This window comes from Eubalaena glacialis, chromosome 5 (assembly GCF_028564815.1).
Source record: "Eubalaena glacialis isolate mEubGla1 chromosome 5, mEubGla1.1.hap2.+ XY, whole genome shotgun sequence".
Classification (NCBI taxonomy): Eukaryota; Metazoa; Chordata; class Mammalia; order Artiodactyla; family Balaenidae; genus Eubalaena; species Eubalaena glacialis.
Genome location: NC_083720.1, coordinates 123,131,452 through 123,151,749, shown reverse-complemented (window position 1 = coordinate 123,151,749; position 20,298 = coordinate 123,131,452). Strand labels below are relative to the sequence as shown.

At 40.9% G+C, this 20,298-nt stretch overlaps 1 protein-coding gene across 5 annotated transcripts in view; it reads right to left on the bottom strand.

Annotated features, from left to right (window-relative positions):
- The window catches only part of INPP4B (inositol polyphosphate-4-phosphatase type II B), a 752,704-nt gene extending 735,016 nt beyond the window's left edge, over window positions 1-17,688 (bottom strand). For all 5 annotated transcript variants that reach the window (XM_061192573.1, XM_061192572.1, XM_061192579.1 and 2 more), the window contains exons 1-2: window positions 17,579-17,688; window positions 17,160-17,265 (exon numbers count right to left, since the gene is read on the bottom strand). The gene's annotated coding sequence lies outside the window, so the exon portion shown is untranslated. The remainder of the gene's footprint in view (window positions 1-17,159; window positions 17,266-17,578) is intronic.
- Window positions 17,689-20,298: the final 2,610 nt, after the last annotated feature.

The following is a 20,298-nucleotide window of genomic DNA, read 5'->3' as shown; positions in this document are numbered from 1 at the left end:
AGAGGGGTGAAACATGAAAATCTTGCGTGTGTTCACTGCTCATTGGAAGGTAGCAGAGAAGTGAAGATACAGGAGACAAGAAATGATGGCCATGTAGAGAGCCCTGAGATTTCAGAAGGAAACAGGATTGACTGCAGAGGTGCAGGGTTTAGTTTATCGAGGCAGGAAGGAGGAAAGGATAGTGATAAGATGCATGAGTGCAGTAGGTGGGTGGTGGGTTATTAAAGGTCATGCTTTTGTTGGCTTTGACTTTTACTGGAAATTAGTGGTAAAAGAGCCTAAAAACACACCCTCCCCTAACACCATTTTCCAGTGCCTAACTTTGATGCTGGGAAATCAAGTAGGTAGTAAATTCAAGTGGATGAGCAGGAAAATCTCAATACCTTCACCTAGACATTTATTCCACCAGAGTGAGGTCACAAACGGCTTGGTGGTGCCACGTAGCAGAGTCCTCAAGTCTAGACCAAGGATATGACTTGGCATCAGTGGCTCTATTTGACTCTACAGGAGTTTTTAGGCAGCCAAGCTACATGGGGAAAATAAAGCAATAAAATTGTGTAGCTCGGAGTGCCAGGGCGCAAAGGAATTGTGGGTTGTCTGCTTTTGCATATTAAAACATTAATCACCCCACGGGGGAGCAGCTCCAGTAATTTCTCTGCAAATGTCTTCTAAAAGGATTCACAAGGGTGAAGAAAGACTTCTCGATCCCCATTAATTTAAAGAACATGGTTCACACAGATCCCCTCATGCTTTCAGTGAATTATGATCAAGCTGAAAACACCAATTCCTCTAGTGTTTTTCAAAAAGCATATTTTTCTTCTTCCCAAGATTAAACCTCTATGTTGGGTGATCTGCAAATGAGCCACCCCATAGAGACCAGCAAACAAATCTGCAATGGTCATGCAACGCTAGCTCGCAATACCACCTTCCATTAAGACAGAGAAGATTCTTCATAGACTGAGATTTACTGCATGCTTATCTTAATGAAGAGATGTCACCCAAGGTGTGCTCATTTTCTTCCAATATATTGTTCTTACAGTGTCAATAAGTACCCGTGGCACAAATAAACCTTAGCAGCATTGGCACCATACGGTGTAAACAAATCCTTCCTAAAAATAAAATATACTTTGTGCTCAAGATATATCTTCTAAGACAGCAGGAGGGAAAAACAATCCATCCTGGACAGTGGTTTTTATACCTTGAGCTGCCAACTTCTATAGATGGCTTTCACCAGTGGATTTTACAGAGGTTAACATTTATTTCTACGCATGGGGAATGTTCTCAGTAGAAAATTCAGGGACAAGTAAAATTCTTAAGTATGCCCAATGCACATAAAATGACTGTGTAAATGAAGTAGATTGGATCCCACAGCTCTCATGAAAAACACAGCAGATGTTTCCTTCCACCTATGATGTTTTTTAGGCCACAAAAATTTTGGCTAGAATGTTCAAAGTGTATGATTAAAGGTTTCCAATTTCTGGGCAATTTTATGCTCATAAGCATCATAGCATCTCTAGATATTATGTATACATATATATGCTCAACAGATGGATCCAACTAGAACTAAATAACCATGTTTCCCAACTAGAAGAAACAAATGGCAAAGGGAAGGATCCTACAGATAGCTACATTGTTTTTAGCCAGCCTCCCTCCTCTGGGACTGGAACAATCACCTTCGCCTTTCCTGACCCAACAAAGAGAGAGCACACTTCATCCCTGGCACCATGGCTGCAAGCTACCCTCAAGGGCACATTTTCCTTTCCCATCAACTGAAGCTCAAGTGAAGAACCCCGACATGGAACTGGCAAGAACATCAGGTTTCCTCTTAACTTCTGCAGCTGATATTCGAAGAGTCAGATTGCAAGAGTATGGTCCTGAGTGGTGGGTGCTTAAGGAATTTGCTCAGAATCCTGGATCTACCATTTCCTAAATACGAGACTGCAACACATTACATTTCCACTCTGTCCTCACGGTTCTCACCTGTAAAATGGGGGTAACGGCAGTGCCTAGCTCAGCTAATTGTGGGGAGTAAAAGAGTTAATGTAAGTAAAACATTCATGGTGTTCAATAAATGCCAGCTATTGTTATTTTTATCAGGATAGAGGAAATATGTGAGTTCCCATGAGGATTTATTTTTTTCCGATTTACTGAGAACTTTCCTTGCTGGTTCTCATGGATAAGACAAGGGTGATAAAGAGCTCTACAAATTACTCAGCCTCAAAAAGACAGAAAACAGTTGACCCCACAGTTCTACAGTTTGTAATTGTTTCCCAGAGTCCACCTGCCAAAGCGTGATAAACATTTCACTGGGTGCATTTCAGCAGGCTCTGATGCAGCAAAAATCCCCAAGAAGAACAGACCATATTCAAAGCAACATACTTGGCAAGTACCTGACACATGGCAGGGCCTGCACAGGTGTCCATTCCCTTCCAACGTCCTCCACGCTGTCCCTCACTCACTCTCACAAAACCACATGCATGAAGGAGCACACATATGTGTGCATACACACACACACACACATACACACACACACAGACTTTTCAAAGACCAGAATCTTCCCTGGTGTAGCAAGAGCTCTACTAATAGATTAAAGTTCTTCTAGACCTTCATCAAGAAGGCATTATTTTTAGATCAGTCAGTTTATTAATTGATATTTCATTTCCTGTCCTTTTCATACCCTTACACCTTTAAAAACACAATAATTTTTCTCAGGTAGAATAAGCCTCACTATGCTGATTATTCATTCATCCACAAAACGTTTTTGAGGCCTACCATGTACCATGCATTCTACTGGGCATTGGGTCCAAAAGATAAAACTGAAGATGCTCCCAATCCTTAAGAAATTTGCAATCTAATAAATGCTGGAGAGGGTGTGGAGAAAAGGGAACCCTCTTACACTGTTAGTGGTAATGTAAATTGATAGAGCCCCTATGGAGAACAGTATGGAGGTTCCTTAAGAAACTAAAAATAGAAGTACCATATGATCCTGCAATCGCACTCCTGGGCATATATCCAGAGAAAACCATAATTCAAAAAGACACATGTACCCCAATGTTCATTGCAGCACTATTTACAATAGCCAGGACATGGAAGCAACCTAAATATCCATCAACAGAGGAATGGATAAAGAAGATGTGGTACATATACACACTGGAATATTACTCAGCCATAAAAAGGAACAAAACTGTGTCATTTGCAGAGATGTGGGTGGACTGTCATACAGAGTGAAGTAAGTCAGGAAGAGAAAAACAAATGTCGTATGATATCACTTATATGTGGAATCTAGAAAAATGATACAGATGAACTTATTTGCAAAGCAGAAATAGAGACACAAAGGTAGAGAACAAGCATATGGATACCAAGGGGGGAAGGAGGGGTGGGATGAATTGGGAGATTGGGATTGACATATATACACTACTATATATAAAATAGATAACTAATGAGAACCTACTGTATAGCACAGGGAACTCTACTCAATGCTCTGTGGTGACCTAAATAGGAATAAAATCCAAAAAAGAGGGGATATACGTATACATGTATACGTATAGCTGATTCACTATGCTGTATAGCAGAAACTAACACAACATTGTAAAGCAACTATACTCCAATAAAAATTGTTAAAAATAAATAAATATTTTAAAATCATATATATAAATACAAAAAAAAAAGAAATTTGCAATCTAGAGGAAGAAACTGTATAAACCAAACAAAGGCACAAAATAAAAATACCAAATAAACCAAAATCAAATAAAGATACCAAATTTTAAAAAGGAAAGAAAACAAAACAAGTAAAAAATATATTTCATGATGGAGCAGACATAATTGCTCAAATATTATCTATAAGCACAAAGTTTGCGTATTTGTGTTCAGCAAAGGAACCTCCTTGTTTTTATTGATTGACCTTATCAATAAGCATATTTTTAAAATGTGAACTTACAAAATGCATCTATGCTAATAAAATATTGTTTGTATGTCTACTTTCTACACTGAGATTTTAGATTTCATTTAAAATTCTACTGTCAAAAGTTTAGAAAATATAGCATCAGATAACTCTAATATCTCAATTCCTCATTCATTCATATAAAATAAAAACTATTAATCACAGTAATAAAATAGCTTGAAGATTTACTACTCATTGAAGACTTACTATGGCCTGACACTGTGTGCTTTACATCCCTTATTGTATTTAATCCTCATAACATCTTTGCAAGGTGGGTGTTCATGAACCAGTTTACAGATTAGGAGGCTATGCTTAAAATTCATCAGAGTGGACACTGAATCTATATAGTTTTCTTGGTTACATGTCAAGCTGTAACTGAGTCCCAAATAATCATTCTGAGTATAGGATATAACAGAATAATAATCACATTAGTGGTTGTCAATATATTTAATACCATGCTTTTATAGTATATTTTATAAATTGTAATTTATAGTTTTTGTATACAGTCCCACTTAATTCTCACTTCAAATCTGAGATAGTTATTATTATCTGTACTTAATAGATGAGAAAACAGGCTCAGGTAGATTACAATGACTTTCCCAAAATCACTACAGTCTAGATTTGGAGGAACAAAGTCTTATAATAGGTCTTTTAAATAAATGCAACAGTCTTTTCAATGCAACACAAATGTGTCTAAAGCTAGAATGTATGGAGACAGAATCAAAAACATGCCTGTGAAAGAAAGCCGCCAGTCCTGTTTGGATGGGCTCAGAATTCTTGTCTATTGGGCCCTCTCCACAATAGCTCACCCAGACTGTCGCGTGGGAACCTTATAACATCAAATCATTGTTCAAAGAATTGCTACTTTTTTATCCAAAATCATGGGATTTGGGTAGTGATTTTTAAATGTCCCCATATGTGTTTCTACCTAGAGTACATCAGATCTCGTACTGGTTACTATTCATATTATCAAATTTCATTTTTAAGGCATGGTACTTTTAGTCAAGCTCCAAAATATATCTTTTGCATTAGTATTGAACTGCTGTAAAAACTCAGTATCGGAGCTTCCCTGGTGGCGCAGTGGTTGAGAATCCGCCTGCCAATGCAGGGAACATGGGTTCGAGCCCTGGTCTGGGAAGATCCCACATGCCGCGGAGCAACTGGGCCCGTGAGCCACAACTACCGAGCCTGCGCGTCTGGAGCCTGTGCTCCGCAACAAAAGAGGCCGCGACAGTGAGAGGCCCGCGCACCGCGATGAAGAGTGGCCCCTGCTTGCCGCAACTAAAGAAAGCCCTCGCACAGAAACGAAGACCCAACACAGCCAAAAATAAATAAATAAATAAATAAATAAATAAATAAAATTTTTTAAAAAAACTCAGTATCTTTTTATGTTGTTTTACTGTAAACCATCTCAAATCATTTTTGGAAGTGTGCAGGGAATAAATTATGAATAAATAAGTACATAAATTAAAAATATCCAGTTTCTGCCAGAAAAGAATAGCCTGAGTCCAGATTTTGTATCATCCTGGGGTGATTATTATTCATAGAATGTTCAAGTAGCACTTTCACATACCAAAAACTATCTCTCCTTTCTACTGAGCACAATAGATTATTTGAAAACTTCTACCTGTTAATCTCTCTATACTCTTCAAACGTGTTTGTGATGATAAGGTGACCAACCAGCCCATCTGCCCAGGTCTCTCCAGGTTTCAGCACTGAAATCCACCAGCCCTGAGCATATCAGAACATTGGTCATCCTCACAGAGAACAGGTTGCCAAGGGGGAGGGGGTTGAACAGGTTGCCAAGGGGGAGGGGGTTAGGGGAGAGATGGAGTGGGAGTTTAGGGTTAGCAGATGTAAGCTATCATATATAGAATGGATAAACAACAAGGTCCTACAGTATAGCACAGGGAACTATATTCAAAACCCTACGATAAACCATAATGGAAAAGAATATTTTAAAAAGAATATATATATGTATGTATATCTGAGTCACTTACCGTACAGCAGAAACTAACACAACATTGTAAATCAACTATACTTCAATCAAATAAATAAATAAATAAATAAAACCTTGGTCATCCTAAAATGGTGCAGGGAAATAGTTAAACTAGAGGTGTCTTCTTGAACTAAGTATTTTTCAGTGATTTTTTAAATCATTTTTAAAATTACAATTAGTGTTTATGTGCTGGATGCAGAAACCACTATGGAGATATAGGTCTGTATGGGTTAGAATCCCAAGATAAGTGTCATATGATTTACGACCGCATTGCAGTGTCTTTGCCCTGCCCTGTCTACAATGGTCGATCTTTTTCTCTCTCACACACTCTTTCGCAGTATCACATTACCTGAGAAATTTTGACAGGGAAATTTAAACCAGTGGGAGAAAAACTCTCCTGAGGCTTTGAGAGGACTTTCATCACTGCTAGTGCATTGTTGCTTCAAGCGTTCAACTGAAAAGAAATACAGGAACCTAAGCATGGAAATTAGAAAGTCTTAACAGAAGCAAATTATAAGCTTTTCACTTGCTTTCACTTGTTGTTGAGCTCAATGATCTAGTCTATGAAATGGAAAGTGGATGTTAGTAGAATCTGACTTAGTGACCCGTCCATGGGGAAGTCCTCACAGTTTTAAACAGAGAGATGAACGTGGTTCTTACCACAATCCGATGTTTGTAACTTGAATGTAACTTACATGCAAAGTTCCACTATGCAGAAGAACTGCCATTGAAAATAATATAACTGAACTGGGGGTATGGATGAGCAGGCCTGAAGACGCCTCCACACACACAATATTTCTCCCACTTGTCCATCTGCAGCTTCCTGAGACAGGGCACCGGCAGATGCGGGGTCCATTAGCCTGAGATTAACAAGTCTCAGCTTCAAGAAAACCTGGAGGACTCATGTTCATAAAAGCAAGCCTTTCTCTTCTGCATGATTCCAATAAGCAAATTGTTTTATACACCCGTCAATGGAAGAGAGCTGGAGTATATAGCTATGTAGCATTTTAAAAAGACATAAACAAATTGTGTGTATAAAAATCTTTCTGGATATTCTTTTTTTTTTAAATCTCTATAACTGGAGCACAGACCCAAATAAATGAGCTAGTTACCCAGCCCTGTCGCTCCACTGTAATGGGCCAAAACTGATGATCTTAGAGGTACTTTCACCAGATTTGACAACTGGAAACCAAATATCAAACTGAGCAATGTTTGCTGGATTATATTTTTTTGATTTACAGGTATTACAAATTTTGGACAATTTTATGATACTTCCTTGGTGAGCTGTTGAAGAAGTAGAACTCACATTTTGATATTTTAAATATTTATACTGAATGTATCTTCTTAGGCTAATTTAAGTAAAATAATTTAAAATAAACATATGTTTAGAGCAAGGCTGTGGCCCAATAACGGGAAAGAGAAGCTTTTGAGCCTTGTGTGCCCCTCCCTTTCCTGGACAGTGAGATGCCATTAAGCCAAACACATGAACAGGAATGGGCAAAGCTAAGGTGGGCCCATGATGCATGGGGCATGCTGCCTAATTCCCTGGTCAGTTTGAAGAATGAATACTGAAAAAGGAAAATACTTAGACAGAATGATTGATGTCTAATACAGGCTCTTACATATAGCATGAAAAACCCTCCAAATCAAAACTGTACTGAGAGGCACACCAGGTTGCTTACAAGAAGACTAAATCCCATTAAGTTGCCAATTCTCCTCAATTCCATTTATACACTCAAATTTCAATTAAAATCTAAAAATATATGGGGGTAACTTTTCCAAGTTATTCTAGAAAGAGTCCAGAAGAAATATCAGTGAGAATGTCTTAAAAGCTACAGAAAAATAAACAAGAAGAGAGCATCAATACTACTAGGTATTAAGCAAATAACAACATCTAAACCTGTGTAATATTAATAAAAAATACTGACAGAACACTAGAATGAAGTAAGTATACCAGAACCAGAAACCCACTATGTGGGAGTGTGTGTGTGTGTGTGTGTGTGTGTGTGTCTGTGTCTGTGTCTGTCTATGTGTCTGTGTGTTTACCTCTAGAATTAGATAACATGATGTGATAGAATCACAAATAAGTGGGAAATGGATGCATTATTCAAAAACTGCTGCTGAAAAATGTTATTAGGAGGGAAATCAATTTAATTCTTATCTCACACCATACACCAAAACAATGTTGGGTGGAAAAGTGATTAAAAAAATCATTAAAGAATTAGATGTAAATTGTTTTAGGGGAAGAATAATTTAGGTAAATGTTAATCTGTTTTATAAATGAGAAAGTATTATCTAAGCAAAAAAAAAAAAATACAATGGGAGAAATATGACGTTCAACTTAACAACCCACACATTTTCAACTTTCATATGTTAAAAGAAAGAAAAGCAATACAGATAACATAAATGACAAAAAGACAGTATCATAAAGGACGCTAAAATTGATGAAAAGAAAACCAAGGTCCCAATATGCAAAAATGCTAAAAATATAAATTAATATTTAAAATAAAGTACAAATGAAAATAAGCATTACAAAAATGTTCAGCCTCAAATGTCAAGGACCTAGTCAATAGCACAGGAAACATTATTCAATATCATGTAATAACCTATAATGGAAAAGAATCTGAAAAAGAATATATACATATGTATAACTGAAGCACTTTGCCATAACCTGAAACTAACACACTGTAAATCAACTATAATTCAATTAAAATAAATATATATAAATAAATCAAATTTAAAAATTTGGAGCTTTGAAACAACAACAACAAAATGTTCAGCCTCACTTAATAAAACAATAGTAGAAGAATGCAGTAGTTCAAAGCCTAGACTTTACAGTAAAATCAGTTTTGGTCCAAGACCCAATTCGACCACTTACCAACTGTGTGACTTCGGGGTAGCCACTTAACTTCTCAAAATATAACTTTCCTAACCTTTAAAATGGGATGGCAACATTGTCCTCCTCCTACAGTTGTTGCAAAGATTAAATGAGACAATATAGATAAAGGTCTTGTTTGATGAATGGGCTGCACGAGGTGCGCAATAAGTTTCCTTGTGGTTGATGTTAAAATCATCTTCCTCATTCCAATTAACAAACTTAATAAAAAATAATCATATCCCTCAGTGCTGGTAAGGATGGAGATGTGACTTATGTACTTCCAGGGAGAATGAAAATGGGTGCAGTCTTTCTAAAAAGCAGTTTGGCAATATGTATAAGGAATTTTTTAAAGGTTTATACTTTTTATCCAGAATACTAGTTCTAGGAATCATTCCTAAGAAAACAGTAAAAATGATAGACAAGGGATATTAGAAAATGAGGTCATACAGAAAAGATTCATCACAGTGTGTTAACAGGAAAAAAACGCCAAAAAGTCAAAGTTGCAAGGATGGCTAAACAAATGATAGTGATTTGTATGCCTAACTACCAGATGGCAATTTAAAAAAAAAAAAAGACAGAAAAGGTTAGAGCAGTGTTTACAGGCACAGGAAAAGTGATTTTCTTTTTTATTCATTGCTGTAAACCAGAAAGGAGCTTAGCATAGTACCTGGCACATAGTAGGTGCTCAATCAAATTCTAAACTGAATTGAACAACAGAATTCTAAGTGGAAAAAAAAATCAAGACATTTTCACACACACACACACGCATGCACGTACTATAATCTCAACTTTTGTAGAGAATCACAAAATCTAGAAAGAATCACAGCATTCTAGAAAGAAATATGATAAAACACTAAAAATATGTCCTTGGATCATTGTTTTCTGCCTCTTTAGACTTTTCTCTACTTGCCAAAATTTTTTCAATGGAGATCTATTACATTTATAATCTGGAAAAAAAATGAGTAGAAAAAAAAAAAATCAACTGGAAGCCAACTGGCTCAATTATTTCTTGTTACACTATTCTGAGTATGTACCATTCTTCACTCCCACCCAAAATATAAAGTGAGAAATTGGAATATGAATAGCATGAATAAATTGGGAGGCAGTCTTTAAAACACAGCCCAGGAAAGAAAACATTATAGTAAATTTCAAAAAAGTCAAAAAAATTATCTGTCTAGTATTAAGAAAATTATACAGGGCCTTTGTTCCTTATATAATTTTTACATATGAAAAGTATGGCATGGCTTAAACCCTTTAGATACAAAATACTTGTTTTCTCTACCATGGAATTATATTTTCTCTTAGACACATAATATCATAATGATTTATACATAATGGTTACTGTCAATTTTTTGAAATCTGAAAAAATCCTACTCATTTAAAATTTCAACTCAACACAAAATCTTACAGGTATATTTTAGGAGATTCATGACATTTTCAAAGGGGAGGACCAAACGATTTCTCAGATTGCCATATTCTCAAACACACTCACCAGGGATAACTAGCTCTAGAAAGTGAAGTGCCATGTTACCTAGAGCATAAAATCACCTGGAGGTATGACCACTGGGCCACTGGCTGGGCTCATTCACTGAAAGGCCAGTTTCCAGGACTGTGTGATTTAAATTCACACTTCAGCAAAATTATAGATTACTACGGGTAAGTAATTTAAGACAGCTGGTAAAATCTTGACTCATGCAAACTAAATTCTCGCATGCCAAGGGCCTGCTGTTGTCTACAATGTCTGCCTCTTTAGAAGTAAAATGTTACATAAGAGAACTGTAGTGACAAGGTATGCAGACAGTCAGTATTTGTTTTAATCTAAGAAGCCTAATGCAGTCATTGGTTTATCAAGCATGTACTAACTACCTACCATGTTCAAGGAACATTACTGCACACTTTTGTTGATTAAAAAAAATATGACATAGAACCTAAGTTGAAATCAATTCCTTAATTATATAGTCTGCCATATTTTCCAGAAGCAAATTCATAATTTGTGCATAATTTAACTAATGTCAAGATTCCTAATTTTTTAGTTGAAATATGTAGTGTTCTTACTTTAGTTATTTTTTTTAAATTGCCCTTCATATGATACCTATTTTTGTAAATAACTGCTTCACAAGTATATTTCCTTTGATATAATTTCTAGGATTTGCTTCCCAAAACTGCAGAAAGGGGAAAAGCTAGTGAGATTGTGGATGAAACAAGAATGGCCATGATTTGACAATTACTGAAGTTGGCTGGTGGGAACACAAGAGTTCACTGTACTATTTTTTATTATGTTTAAAATTTTACATAGTACAAAAAAGTCTTTTAAAAGAAGTATATTTCTTAATTATGCAAATTTATGTTGATTAATTTTTCCCTTGGTTTCCATTCCCACAACTGCCCCATCCAGTGAACATGGTTTGAAACACCTACCCTGCTGACCTTGAGGAGGTTCCAATCAGGTGGCTACACTACACACGGGACCCATTCTGGTGCACGGAGGATGGAATAAATTTTAATTCTGCCATGGCCCATGATTTAGTCATTCAGCCAAAGAAAGGGATGCTGACATCCAGATAAACCAAGAAGAAATGGTTTGGATAAATTTCAGCTGTCACAATAAAGTAAATTAGAGTTCTACGTGGCTAATCCAATTTGGTCACTGTGATGGCCAGGTCTATTACAGAGGTCACTGTGATGGCCAGGCCTATTACAGAGGACATTAGGGAACTGCTGAAGTGTCAGGGAGACAATCTGCACTTTTTTTTCTTTTTTGCATTGTCCCAAGGGCAATAAGATAGAGGAAAAATTAAGAATTATAGCTTTCAACACCTAGAAAAAAGAATTTGCTCAGCCTGTGTAATGAGAGGATTAGGATTAAAATGCAAATGGTTAATACAATGTCTGTTTTAGAATGACCATACTGGGGGTGGGGAAGAGTTCTACCATGTTCACTTAACTTTGTCTTTACCTTTTTCTTACCCAGTCATAAGCAGAATTCTGGCACGTTTAGTTCAATTAATTGCTAAGAATTCCCCACACGAGCAGACCCCACATAAAAGCAGAGTGTGTTAAATATTACAATCAAATCTTTAAAGTATTACAAACAATAGATCTTCTACTTATACTGCTAAGGATTTAGCTGCCTGTTGATTTTAATTTCATTAGCTCGCCCGTGATATAAATAAATTCTGTGTAAAAAACAGCTTTAATAATGAATATATTGCAATTAAAAAGACCCAAGGCTACTAAGCATTGCACACTGCCACCTAGTGCTGTCTCTTTCACTCCAAATGCACAATGGACGCCTTCAGGGAAGTGGAAATGCTCTATTTTAAAGCAAATTTATCCAAAAAGATAGCTCTGGAACATATTTATTCATAACTGCTTCAAGAGAAGAAAGCTATTAGGGAGAAATGAAATTACACATACCATAAAATCATCCCTGTCTCATAAATTTAGGTTAAAAAGATCTGATTAGATTAGTAAATATAAAAAGTTATGGGTTTTGTTAATGAAGACATGAAATTGTTTTAAAGGGTGATTTTTTTTAATACTATGCAGCAAGTATGTAACATATTCTATTATGAATGTGATATATGCCAATGCTCCAAGTGGAATATGTTGTTATCTAGCAAGTTCGGTATATGAAAATGTTCAAAAGGGCTTTGTAGGATGTTAAATAATCACTAATGATACTTTCAAGCTTTCTTAAGGACATAGCTATAATCTCCCCTCATCTACAGGTTATAACTTCAATTTAAGATGTCACTCGTTTTTAGTTCTACTTTATTTTCCCAGCAGTGAATAATTTTTATGGTTTGGTTGTGCTAATTGCTCAGGCTCATCTCTGATCTTTTGGCTAGAAGAGTAAAGCCCCGAGAAAATGAAATGAGAAATGTTTGAAAGACTGGATTAAAGAAAGAGTTGCTATAGAGAACTTTGCTATGGGTAAGGGAGTGCATTTTATTTGCTTCATTGTATTCTACAATGGTAGTCCCCAATTTGGTCTACTTAATGCACTGTAGCTACCTATTTTAAGAACTAAGGTGAAAGGTGAAAGACTCATATTTCTGCCCATTAAGTTTGTTATAATGAAAAATGCTCAGAGGATTCCCTTTAAATCATTGCTGCTTAACTTTTTAAAAATCACACTCCGCTTTGAGACACATAAAAATCTGTTTCTCCTTTTAAAGTACTTATAATTTATAAATACATGATATATTAAAACAACTCATATATGGAAATTTTAAAGAACTATATTTTATGTTGATCTTGGAAGACATTTTTCATTGTTGTTGTTACTCCAATAATTCAAATTCAGAGTGAGTATTAAGGCCGCCTGTATATCCCACAAACTTCTCTCCATCCTTGGCAATGTGGAAAATAGAGCACATAGCTCAGAAATTTCAACATAGGCCTGTTGCAGTGCTTTATTTTAACAACCAGAAAGGCAGGTAGAAAAAGAAAGATAGGTAAGAGACAAATCGATGGAAGGAAAGGAATGAATGAAGGAAGGAAGGAAGGAAGGAAGTAAGGAAGGGAGGGAGGGAGGGAGGGAGGGAGGGAGCAGGAGAAGGAGGGAGAAGTTCACCTTTGAGGGAAGTGTTGCCTCCATCCCCTTGAAATCATTAATTTAGATAATTCCCAAAGGAATCTCTGATCACAGCCACATGATCTAGACAACTTCTCACTACTTCCTTTAATCAGCTTAACCAAATGAATACTGCCAAGTCTATTCCACTTAGCTCTGCATAGAGCTATTTTGAGGCCTCTCCACACAATTAGGACACCTAGTTGGCATGGCTGCCAATGCAGAAGACAGAACTTACTCAAAATATTGCAATGTAAGAAACTCAGTTTGGAAAACATGATTTAAGAACACATATTACATTGAAATCCAATTCTTCACACTATGTTGGGATCACATCTATCAGTGTTCGATAAAATTACAAAGTCAATTGGAAAAAAAAAAGTCTGAAGTTGCAGCTCTTAGATATTCCACCGGCCTTATGGTATACCATGTATTAACAAGATACTTCTAGGACATAAGATAGCGGTTACAACTGTCCCTTATATAAGAAAAATCCCACAGCAGTTGCAGGTATACGAACGAGATAATTATAATAATAAAACTTCATAAGCCTTTTCAAATGCTCCTATTGGTTGACAAGGTCATGAAAACATATAAAGTAAGTGAACTAACAAGTCTTGATTCAAATGATAATAATGCCTGGGACTCTCAAGATTGCTTAAAATTTTCTTCCATATTTTAATGGGTTTCTAGGTATCAATACATACTGCATTTAAAGTTTTGGAAAACAAAAGCTATGTGCATCTTGCACACAAAAATGCAATCATGGCATTATCATTTGGATTTATCTAAAAATAAATGTTTAAACTGAAATTATTTGTCTAATAACCTCATTTCTTAGCCTGAATATGAAAGTATGTATATTTGTGTATCCTAAAGAGCTTTATAATCAAAGATTTCTAACTCAATATTAAAAAGTAGTAACAAAGTGGCTATGAAGCACATTCCCTAGGGCTTTAGAAAGATAGATAGAACACATTGAAAAATTAAGGTACAGAATACAGAAGAGGCAGATACAGCTTTCAAAGGAACATTAACATTAAACTTGAGATTATTTAAAACAGCACATTTCTAGCTATTAAAATCCCCATGGTTATGAAAGACAAGAATTTTTTCCACACAGATTACAAAAATTATGATATTTGTATCTCTAATATTAGTACTGGCTGGGGATTGTGCACTATGAAATAAGAAAATGTAACATATTCAGTAAGCATTTTGCTCACTAATTATTTCATAACTTTTTTAACTTTGTATTCTCAGATGTCAGGTAATTACCTGACAACTGACATCTATTCAGTTGCTAAGAGATATGAGATCAGTTTGCACTTTTTTCTTTGTCTTTAGGAGAACTGCCCTCTTGGGTTTTGCCTCAAAGTAGTGAAAGTAGCCTCTGTCACCCATGTGCGAATTAATATTACTTGTACTAGAAGAAACTCCCAGGTCTCAGAAAGGAAATGAATTGCTTTCAATCTGCACAATTTAGAACAAATATCTGGCTTTTCCCTAAGCTTAAGGAGTTTTCCATTTCACACCACTCAAATATAATAGCATTATTTTATAATCAAATTTAACTAATGAGTCTATGTTATGAGTATTTTGACAAAAATCTTACGGGGAATGAAGTCATTCAGTCGATTTGCATCCCCAAAGTGAAGCTCAAACCCAACATTTGGAAAGTACTTTCTGCCTATAACTTTGACCATGTGCTTCTTTAAACAGCTGGAGGAACAAGACTAAACTTGGTCTATCTGGTTTTTCTTATACTTTATCAACGGATCAAAAACAAAACACCGTTATAAATATGTACATCCTAACTGGTCATTAATTCATCACAAATAAATATTGATTTGCCTAATCACAGAGAAAATTCTTCAAAAATACGAGCAGTATTTCAAGCAGCACATATGTTTCTGAAAGACACTGAGGATCTAGACTCTCATAACCTTTCAAGGACAATGTTCTAAATCACATTTTAGAGAAATACATTGGAAAAGCATTCCATTGCAGTCGCGTTTTACATTACTACAAATCCAAGAGGTTCAATTTTTAACGCTCAAGTATGTATTACAATGCCATTGATCATTTACTCTGATTTCACATCAATGCTCTACTGGGGTATATCACAAAGGAACACAAGATCATGCATTTCTTTGTCTATTAAGTGAGACAGTGCCCACTTACCCAGTCCTCTTTTTACTCAACTTCTTGCACTAGCCAGCTGCCCTGTCGGTGGTTCCTTGCACCTTATATGCTGCTTTAGCATCGTCAGATTACTACTACTGCTGGTCCAGAACCCATTAAGAAAACTCCTATGACAAGCCAAGGTCTTGGAGATGTAATCCTACACCTACAAACGGGCTATCTAGTGCCCATCTAGAGGGAAAGAAGACAATCTACCCCGTCTTCCAGGCTTTCACTTATTTTATAGAGCCACACCTTTACAAACAGGTTCTGTCACACTGAGAGGAAGGAGATATGTAAAATGTAACACCTGGAGTCATAAAATGTAATGACCTCAAATAACACACCTCAGAAAGAGGGAGGAAACCTAGTTCCCGGCGGAGGGGATTGGGGGGAGACAGGCAAAGTTAATCTGCATCATTAAAACAAGAGTAATAGAAAAAAACCCTCTCGGGTTTTTCCAGTAAGTTTGGGGCGGCAGCGGCAGCAGCAACCTAATCCATATGCACATCCTCGCCCTTATAAACCCCTTGTCCCCAAACAGAAACTGCCGGTGCCTCTCCACCGTGTAGGGGCAGACACCACCCCCCAAAAGGGAGGAGAGTTCAGAGGCATAGGGAGAGGCAAAAGCAGATACGTGGGGCTCCAGCATCCCGATCTTAGTCCCAGCTACAAGCCCGAAAGTCCATTCAGGAACCAGCCCCTGGCTCCTAACATCCCCGGCCTGGGCCCTCCCTGCCAAAGGTGCCAGAGAGCTCGCAGACCCTGCAGCGCAGCTGTCAGACGCCAAACAATGACTTCCCCACGCCAGCCCCGCGACCACGGCCCCCCACCGCGCTCCAGCCACGGCCCCTCGCTGTCGAACCCCTTTAAAACTGAGACCTCTCTGGGGCAGGACAAGAGATGCTCGGTGGCCAAGAAGAGACGCACCGGGCTTCTCTGCCAAAATGAGTTGCCGGGAGTGGGGATGGAGGTGGCCATGGAGAGGGGGCTCCTTAGGAAACACCGAACCATGGGGCAACGGAGACCCCAGTATCAATCTCCCTTACTCCCACCCCACCCCCACCCGCTCGCCTCGAAGACGACTTCTCCCGAGGCGGGAGGCGGCGGCGGCAGGTTAGCGGCCGGGACGCGGTGGAGAGCGAGTCCCCCGGGGCACCGCAGCCTCTCCAAAAGGACCGCGAGGCTGGGCGGGCGCCGCCTTGGAAGGTCAGTGAGGCCAGAGCTCAGAGTTACACGGGGCCCACAGAGTGAGTGTGAGGGGGCGAGGGTGACGGTGAACCTGAACCTGCGCGCGGCCCGGCCAAGGGGCGTCCGGCCAGGGGGTCCACGGGTGTCAGGGGTACCCCGGCAGCCCGGGAGAGACAGCACACCACACCGCTTAGGAGCGAGGGCTGCTGCATGGGGCTATCGGGGCCGCCAGGCTGAGAAACTTGAGGCCAAACAGACTGGCTCCCCGCCCCCCGCCGCCCGCCCCCGCGCTCTCAGACCCGCTCGAACGCCTCGCGAGTCCCCCACCGTCCCCCAGCCCACCCTGCCGAAGCCCCCGCCGAGCCCTCGAGCCCCGGCGGGTAATTACCTCTCCCGGAGGCGGAGTAGGGGGCGGCAGCAGCAGCAGACACTTTGAGCCTGACTTTCCGGCGTTCGCGGGTGAGCTTGTCCGCGCCAGCGGGAGCTGTAACCTGCTATTTATAGACCGGAGCCTCAGCACCCGGGGCTGGGAACCCGGAGGAAGCGAGCCGGCGGCGCGGCGGCGGCACAGGGCGCAGGGCGCGGGGCGCTGGAGGCGGCTCCCCGAGGCTCCCGCGCCTCCCTCCGGCTCCCGGCGCCCGCCGCGCTCCGCGCTCGCTCCCCGCCCCGCCGCGCGCCCCCCGGAGAAGTTGTCACCAGCGCGGCCGCCTCTCCGGCTGCTCACACGCCCCCTGACACAATCGCTACTTTCTGTCCCCCCACCCCAGCCCTCCCTGCTCCTCTTCCTCCTCCTCCTCCGCTCGTTACCAGCGGTCTCCTCCCAATGTCACCGGCGGCCGAATAGAGGCAGCGACGGCAGCGACAGTCGCGCAACTGGCGCAGCTCGCTTTCCTCTACCGATGGAGTGGAGTTGGTGACCCGGCCGCCCAATCCGAAATGACCCCAACACGCTTGCTCCGGGTGCGGCCACCCCGCACCCCGACCTTCTGCTGGGCCCCTCTGCCAGTGGGGACGGTCCCCAGCCTGGGCTGCTGGGAGCGCCGCTGCGGAGCGGTGGGGAGAGGTGACCCGAGGCCGCCACGCTGCGGCCGGGGCCGCGGAAACCACAGGGTTTTTAACCGGCGGGAGGAGGCGCCCCGGACCCGGGCTCAGACCCGGGAGGTGGGGGGGAGAGGGGGAGGCGGTGTCCCGCGTCACCGGACTTCTGCCTGCCACCGCCCTGGGTCCCGTCTCTCGTGCCACTCCTCCGCCTTGGCCCGGGATGAGGTCGGGCGGAGGAGACCTGGGCACTGGCGAGGCTTCCAACTCAGCGCAGCCCACGGCCACCCACCGCCAGCCCCCAAGTCGCGGCGCGGTGACTGAGGCCGAGCCGCTCCCAACAAGCGTATGACGCGCCTTTGGCAGCCCGGGCGCGTGGGGACAGGTATACACTCTGCGTGTTCCGGGTGTGGGGAAAACAGGGTACGTAACCGCGCAGTCTGAACCGAGGCTAACACTCCTCCTCTGCCTCGCCAACAAGCCCACTGGCGAAGGCGCACAGCCCGGCTATTCCGGTTGGCTGGGGAGTAGGGAGGATGACTCTCCCTATCTGCGCCTGACAGGTGCCACCTGGCGGTTCTCTTGGGAAGGTTTCCACTGCGCGGCTCAAAGGTCATGGGGATGCTGGGAAGGCCGGGCGAGAGCCAGTACAGGCAGGCACCCTCAGCCTTTCCCCTCCCTACGGGCACTTTAAATTTACAGTTTAAATAAGAGTGAGAATGCTAGTACACGCGGGTTACAGTTTGCTCCGCGGAGACGGGACTCCCAAAGTTGGGATGGTGAAGTCGATTTGCGGAAGTCAGTACTTACAGTTACACAGAGTGGGCCCCCAGCTCTCACCCCTGCTGTCGCTCCCTGCATCGAGGCATCCCTTCACTCTGCAAGCATTTAACTGCCACTAGGTTATAAGCTTTATCGATGAGAGCAGAGACTTCGGTGTTTGGGTTTTTTGTTTTTCCCATCACTCTTCCTCAGAACTTGGAACAACGCCTAACATGCTGTAGCTTCCATAAATGTTTACAGAATGAATGAATAAGCACTATGGGCCAGAAACTGTGCTTGGCCCATTCTCTCCCTGCAGCCCTTCCCTTTCCTCCTCTTCAAGCTCTTTCTGCTACACTCAGCCACCATCACAGGTGAGCTGGATGGAGAGAAGCAGGAACAAAACGGACGAGCAGTCCGTGCAGGCCCTGCGAGGATGTGGATCACACCTGAGGAGCCCATTACACAGTTAAATTTCTCCTCCATGGGGCAGTGCTGAACACACCCATTTTTTGGAAACAAAACAAAACAAAACACCTGTGTCATACTTGGGGCTTGAAGCAATGGATAAATCCTGTTTGCAGAGATCTGCTGGCGAGATGAGACAACTTTCTCATTGGGCAAGAGTTTCAGCCTTTCCTTAAAATACAGAAAGAGGGAAAGACTATCAGAACATCAGGGTGCCAGAGCTTTGCCACTAAAGTGAAAAGATGTTTGGTATATCGTCGTCTAACTTTAAACGGAGATTTAGTGTGTGTGTGTGTGTGTGTGTGTGTGTGTGTTTATGAAGATTGCCACAGTGCCAGAAGCATTAAACCATTCCTTCTAAAAGACAGGGTTGTAAAACAGATGCAGCAACTGTCTTTGTGGAAAAGAACACTTAAAGTAAGATACCCAGAAAACCCTCTTATAATTAAAACCCAGACATTCATCATGCTGACCAAGACCTTTTACAGACCATTTACAGGGCTGCTGGGGACAGCCCTGTGACATACCCATGCATATCATCTAGGAAGTTTTAATTCCGGAGAGAGAGAGAATGAATCAAATACATGTACCACATGACATTTTAAAAACCCATCAATCAGCCTGATATTTACCTTTTTTAGTTATCTGGCAGTGTTTTCCTTGAATAAACCTAGCAGGTTCAGATTCTTCTATGGCTTATTAAACTCATTCAGCACCCACTTTTACAAACCTTAAACTTTTAGCCACTTGTGCCCCCAAAACATAACTCCATTTGCCAATGAAGGACAAAATATTTTTCATTTCCTTTTTTTTTTTTTTTTTTAACTTTTGGGTTTATTTATTTATTTATTTATGGCTGTGTTGGGTTTTCGTTTCTGTGCGAGGGCTTTCTCTAGTTGCGGCAAGTGGGGGCCACTCTTCATCGCGGTGCGCGGGCCTCTCATTATCGCGGCGTCTCTTGTTGCGGAGCACAGGCTCCAGACGCGCAGGCTCAGTAATTGTGGCTCACGGGCCCAGTTGCTCCGCGGCATGTGGGATCTTCCCAGACCAGGGCTCGAACCCGTGTCCCCTGCATTAGCAGGCAGATTCTCAACCACTGCGCCACCAGGGAAGCCCCTCATTTCCTTTTGATATATCTTTATAGGGCCAGAGACCGAAGGTGATTCCCAGTAGTTACCTTGCTGTCTAAAGCAATAAAATCAAGCCAGAATCTGCAAGGCTGGCACTGCACCCCCCTTTTTCAGTGAAGTAGCTCATAC